The sequence below is a fragment of the Nematolebias whitei genome, chromosome 11 (genome assembly GCF_014905685.2).
Source record: "Nematolebias whitei isolate Nwh7 chromosome 11, NemWhi1, whole genome shotgun sequence".
Lineage (NCBI taxonomy): Eukaryota > Metazoa > Chordata > Actinopteri > Cyprinodontiformes > Rivulidae > Nematolebias > Nematolebias whitei.
In genome coordinates this window covers 35,075,054-35,081,995 of record NC_056508.1, presented here as the reverse complement: position 1 = coordinate 35,081,995, position 6,942 = coordinate 35,075,054, and the positions used below count along the sequence as shown (strand labels likewise).

At 37.1% G+C, this 6,942-nt stretch overlaps 1 protein-coding gene across 1 annotated transcript in view; it reads right to left on the bottom strand.

Moving 5' to 3' along the window:
* LOC119417293 (perlwapin-like) overlaps positions 1 to 6,942 on the bottom strand; it is a 104,747-nt gene that overhangs the window by 94,384 nt on the left and 3,421 nt on the right. The gene's annotated exons all lie outside the window — the stretch shown is intronic.

Here is a 6,942-nt window from a genome sequence, read left to right as displayed (position 1 = left end):
AATTGAATGTACATTTATAGATAAGTTTTGGAGTTAACCTCATTCAAGTTGACTGCTACAGTTAAGCCATCCAAGTACAGATCACATTCTTTTTCTAACCTTTTAAATGGTTTTGACATGAGGTAGTGAAGCTTTTGTCAATGATAATCAAATTAATCTGCTAAACCAGTTGGACATTCTGTGTCTTAACTTTAAATGGCTGTTCATTTCTACATTTTGTAACATTTAATACAAACATGTCTTACTTAAAATAGGAGAGACGCAGTGAGACCTGCAGCATTTCTTATCTCCAGAACAGTCCCCATCATTGCCACAATGTGGTGTTGGCGGGTTATTCGAAGAACCTTTAGGACAAAACCCTGGTTGTAGAGAAGTGGTAGCTCACTGTTAATGAGGGTAACTAGTTTCTAGGTAAATAAGATAAACAAAAATAATTAACAAATTAGAGATTAACACAGAATAAAAACAAACTCACCAGGTTTATTACGAACAGAATAAGAGGGCACAAACAGACAAGATGCTATCAGCAGGACAGCTATCATTGAACAGAGTGTCCTCATGTTGATTTATCACAGTCAGAAATGATCTCCTGAATCCCTGTTTGGATATCCTGGTAAATAAACTGCAGTCTGAGCAGCAGAGATGATGCTGGGTCCTTATGTCTGCAGAGCTTCTTTTCAAAAGATATATAGTAGCAACAGACACACCCAAATGTTCACCGCCTTTTTTGGATACATTTTTTAAGATCATTTGGTAACAAAAGGTTAAAGTTAAAATCCTGTTTGACAATTAATTGTGTAAGTGTTGCATTCTTTTTTCTTTGAATGTAGACTATTGCAGAATTTTTGCACTGTTGTTAACATTCTCAGCTATTTCAACAAATTTATAATCAGAATAGCCAGCTATATGCATGCAATACGAATTATAATATAGAAAATATGACCTTTGTTAACAACTTAAAGTTTAATAATTGGTCTAAACTGGACTTGATCTGATTTGCTTCAAACTACAGTGATTTCAAACTGAGTTTTACACCCACACCTCCCAGAGAGGTGATTCCTCACCAGTAGAACTCACACATTACTTTAAAGTTAATTTTTGTTATAAAATGTATCTATTTTATGATTATCTTTTAGAATTGTATTCAAAATCTTACTTCTAACTAGAGCTGTCATTTCTAACCCGAACCCAGAGCCCAGCTTCGCCCGACCCGGATTTGGACCGGGCCATCATAATGTGCTTAATTTGTTGGTCAGGTCGGTGTTGGGCTTTTTATTGCGTCATGGACGTGTACGGATGATGATCCAATACATGCAAGCATGGCTTGCCATACTATCCCTGCCACTCGTGGTCATTTGACCTATGGAATGTCTATGGTTTTTGCATTTTTGGGCTATTTTTTTTATTGGTTTGGTAATTATTTTTTATGTCAGAAGAACCAGCTACAGGTAAACTGTAAAAGAAAAGCTATAATAAGATCTAAGATATGAACTCTGAAATATGCTAATATACGCCGAACAACAGCAGCACGAACCATGTGAGCAGATGAGTACAAATAAACACATCAGCATGAAATACAGTGAGGAAAATAAATATTAGAACAGCCTGCGACTTTGCAAATTCTCCCACTTAGAAATCATGGAGGGATCTGAAATTTTCGTCTCAGGTGCATGTCCACTGTGAGAGATATAATCTTTTTAAAAATCCGGAAATCATAATGTATAATTTTTTAATAATTTATTTCTGTTTTACTGCTGTAAATAAGCTAGTATTTGAACACCTGCCAATCAGCAGCAATTCTGTCCCTCAAAGACCTGTTAGTCCACCTCTGAAAAGTCTACCTCCATTCAACTTATTATTCTAAATTAGAAGCACCTGTCTGAGGTTGTTAGCTGCATAAAGACACCTGTCCACCCCACACAATCAGTAAGACTCCAACTACAATATGGTGAGGAATCAGCCCAGAACTACATGGGAGGAGCTGGTCAATGACCTGAAGAGAGCTGGCACCAATGTTTCCAAGGTTACTGTGGGGAATACAGTAAGACGTCATACTTTAAAATCATGCATGGCACGGAAGGTTCCCCTGCTTAAATCAACATATGTTCAGGCCCATCTTAAGTTTGCCCATGAACATTTGGATGATCCAGAGGAGTCATGGGAGAAAGGTATGTGGTCAGATAAGACCAAAATAGAACTTTTTGGTCTTAATTCCACTCGCCGTGTTTGGAGGATGAAGAAAGAGGAGTACCATCCCTACTGTGAAGCATGGGGGTGGAAGCATCATGCTTTGGGGGTGTTTTTCTGTATATGGGACAGGACAACTGCACTGTATTAAGGAAAGGATGACCGGGGCCATGTACTGTGAGATTTTGGGGAACAATCTCCTTCCTTCAGTCAGAGCATTGAAGATGGGTCGTGGCTGGGTCTTCCAACATGACAATGACCCGAAGCACACAGCCAGGAGAACCAAGGAGTGGCTCCGTAAAAAGCATATCAAGGTGCTGGAGTGGCCTAGCCAGTCTCCAGACCTAAACCCCAAAGAAAATCTTTGGAGGGAACTCAAACTCCGTGTTTCTCAGTGACAACCCAGAAACCTAGTTGATCTAGAGAAGATCTGTGTGGAGGAATGGGCCAAAATCTCTGCTGCAGTGTGTGCACACCTGGTGAAACACTACAGGAAACCTTTGACCTCTGTAACTGCAAACAAAGGCTACTGTAACAAATATTAACATTGACTTTCACAGGTGTTCAAATACTTATTTGCAGCAGTAACACACACACAAAAATTTTTTTTTTTTAAATCATACATTGTGATTTCCGGATTTCTTTTTTTTTTATTTTTTTTTTAGATCATGTCTCACAGTGGACATGCACCTAAAATGAAAATTTCAGACCCCTCCATGATTTCTAAGTGGGAGAACTTTCAAAGTCGCAGGGTGTTCAAAATACTTATTTTCCTCACTGTAAATCAGCAGCATGAGATCAGCAGCATGGATAGTTAGCAGCACATATCAACAAACATGTGGCATAAGGAGCAGTTGGTTCTCATAATGTAGTATGTGGCAGAAAAAGAAAAAAAAAAAGGCCTTAAAATATAACAAAACGCAAAAACACTCAAAAGCTAAAACATTATTGTCCACCTTTTAACAGCAGACGAAAATAAACTTGATTTTTTTTTTGTATAAACAAATGACAATTATACAGAAGGTCATGGATGTTTTTCCTACTATGGCTGATCATATGGTTCTCATGAATCATATGTTTGGAATAGCAGAGAGAGAGAGAGAGAGAGAGTGAGGCTGCAGCATGCAGGTGGCAGCAAAGGACACCTCCAGGTTCTGTGAACTTAGCTGAACTGATAAGCATATCAAAGAAACTAAAACAGTCCATACTCAATAATCCAGGTATACAATCCAACAATTTTCAGTCAGAAACAAACATTTCAGCAAAAAAATAAAAAAATTAAAATAACTGTCCAGATGACCTGACTGAAAATTGTTGCACACAAAAGAAAGCTGAAGAGAAAGCTCGAGACAGATCCTCGTCACTGGTCTATATGTGTGTACCCTGTACTGAAAATCTGACCTTGCAAGTAAATACCGTTTAAAATCTTCTCCTGCTGTTTAGTGTAGCTTGTTTTTAATAAGTTAAGCAAGAATATTTTCTTCAACAAGAACCGACCTGCTTTTTTTGTCGGTTTTTTTTAACCCTCCTCAAGATCATATTTCCAGTCAGCCGTTTCGTCAGGTGAGGCTTCAGAGAAGGAATTTGTGGAATTAAGTGGCAAAATAAAGGAGAAATTGTTTTGGATTTGTTTTATATTTTTTAGCTTCCAATAAAACAATCAAGTTGTCAGACAGCCTTCAGAGTAGAAAATATGTTTAACCAAACAAATGATGATGAGCTGACATGCCCATCAATTTAGGTGGGACTCTCGTTTTGCACAAATGTCACTATGAAGGAGAACAAATTGTCGTGTTTATCAAGCACTGAAGTCTTTGTTGGACCCAGGGTGCAGACAGATTCAGAGGAACTCAAGGGGTAAAATAAAGAGAACTTCTTCATTAACGAAAACTCAAAACAAACGCTGATGAGGCAGCAAAACTTAGAAAGACCTATACAGTAGTACTGGGAGACAAGGAGGAAACGGAGCATCAAGACTGGGAAGCACAATACACAAACAAGGGACAAACGGAATGAGACATTATTTAAAGACCAAACTAACAAGCTGGAAGAAACAACACCTGGGAGGATAATCAGGAGCAGATGAGAGTGGGAGGAGCAGAAATTGGCAACAAGAGGAGAGAAACACTGGAGAAACTGGAAACACAGGACAACAGAGTCAGATAACTAAATAAAAATAATCACAAGTAGACACAAACACCACAAAACACACAGATTATGACAGTGTTGTCATCTAAACCTGAAAGGTAGTGGTTCATAATTTGAAACCGGCAGGAATTGCTTAAAAACAAAATATTCTGCTTTATATTTCCTGATTTTTATTATGTCTTAAAATCAGATTTTAATATACTGTATTTCATTGAATTCTATTAAAAAAAACATTAAATGAAGTGTTGTTCGGATACAATTTTAAGCTTTGCTAAGACTTAAGAATTTGTTAATTCATTAATTTCATTTCTTGATAAAGGACATTGCCTCTTCATGTGCCACAAAATATGGCAATGCACCAAACTGCATTTTATAAAATTGTTATAAAAAATGTTTTTTATTTTAAGCAGCTTTTCTTTTGAAATGGGTTACAATTAAATTTAGACTGCATATAACTGAACTGGACTCTAATGGAAAGCCTTTAATTTATATGTTTTTTATTTAAAATGATTTCACTAAACTGGATTTATAGTATAATCTAACCATTTTTAATTCTACTGAGGCATAATCAAATAATTTTAAATGTGTTAAGACGTACTGAATGTCTTAACAGCCCATTTAGGATTCTTTATGGTCATTCTGAAACGAGCAGTATGCTGCTCTCCTCTGTCACCGACGGATTTGGTTAGTGAAAGTGTGTCGTTTTAGAGATGAGTGTTGTTTTCTGACTGAAACTGAACATGGAATGCAGGGAAACCTTAATGTTTTTTGGTGCAAGATATTCAAGTGGGTAAGAGTTACAATGTGTATTGGAATAGTTTATTTTAATTTCATTTTTTGTCTTGTTCTAGCAGCTCAGAGTGAGGAATACTGGTGTTTGAAACCAAAAGAAATGCAGCTGCACAATGAAGCTCGTTAGGAGTCTGTTCGAAAAACGAGGACTTTGCAGAAACAACCGCATCCTTTTTGACAGCAGTTGCTGAGAAAAGATGAACCATCTGATGCAAAAACTTTTGAAAACAAAAAGTAAAAAAAAAGTTGTGAGGTTGAGAGAATTCAATTCAATTCAGTTTATTTATATAGCTCCAAATCACAGCAAAGTTGTCTCAGGGCACTTTACAGAAACATTCACATACATAAAAAAGCCAATTAGTAAAGTTCTCTATCTAAGGAATCACTGATACTACTTAGGGGACTGTCTTTATTTTTTAGAATTATTTTATTCACATAAATATCTGTTTTATGTCACATTTTTTGGCTTGTTTGAGGCAGAGCAGAGTGAATACTGGCATTTGGAAGGAACAACTGTATCCACCACCAGGCACAATGACAGATCCAGGGGGTGGCCATTGGTGGCCTTGACCACCATAAATTAATTTTCATCCATCCCAAGAGCCATCCCAATCACTTGAAGAAACTACTTTTAGGCGATAATAAAAACTAGAAAACATAGTTTCCTTAAATTATAGAGATGGTCGCTAATTTACATGTATATGTGGCGGTAACCATCTTTGCTTTTGATGAGATAACCCATTTTTTGATAGTGATTTGTCTTATTTATAGATGCAGCCATATACATTCCCCCTCTTGGCTCCGCAGCAGGGGACAGAAAAAATAAATAAATAATAAGTTTTCCACCCAAAAAGTTTTCAAACAGTAAATGGAAACACACCAATCACTGAGATAAATCTTTTTGGTAAAGATTTGATTGTCTCAGCAAAAATAAATTATTATAAAAACAGATTTTTTTATTTTTTTTTGCTACCAGAAACCTTCACAGGACCCGTCAAACTCATTTTGCAACTCTTTAATAGGTGTTGACCAATAGTTTCGACAACACTGAGTGAAACTCTTGTCAAATAGCGTTCACATTCATCAGATGAAACAATGGGACCTTCGGTGTCCCAACCTAAACCTGCTGTTTATTTCTGCATTTTACAAGATGCCAGTTATTCAGGCCCATCCGCTTCTCTCAAACAAAACACTTTTGTTGTTTTGTACTTTTACTAAAGAAGGGAGTGGTGGTGCAGAGGTTAGAGAAGGTGAACCTGTGATCGGAAGGTCGCAGTTCGACCCTCAGGATCGACAACATCAAATTGTGGGTGGGAAAGGTGAAGCACCCACATCTGCCTCCACCCTCATTTGCGCCACACTGGGTCCTTGAGCAAGGCCCTCAACCCCCACCATCTGCTCCCCCGGGCACCCTAGAGCAACTCTCTTCTCCACACAAACAGCTGTGGTAACTCGGTTGTCTGTGGTTGTGTCAGGAAGGGTGTCCGGCGTAAAAACAATTGCCAAGTCTTTGTGCAAGTTAATTTGCTGTGGCGACCCCTGAAAAGGGGAGCAGTCAGGAAAAATAAAAGATAAGATAAAAGGATATCAAGGTGTTATCTAAAATTTGTAACCCCAAAAGAATCTTTCAAACGCTCTGATCTGTTGACTCAACAAATGTTTGATCAGCTAATCAAGAACTCCTAAAACATGCTAGAACAACAAATAAAGTCAAAGGGATAGTTCAGACATTTAAAATGGGATTTTATGAAAAAGTAAATAAATAAATAATACTAAAAAAATAATAAATAAATAAATAAATAAATAAATAAATAT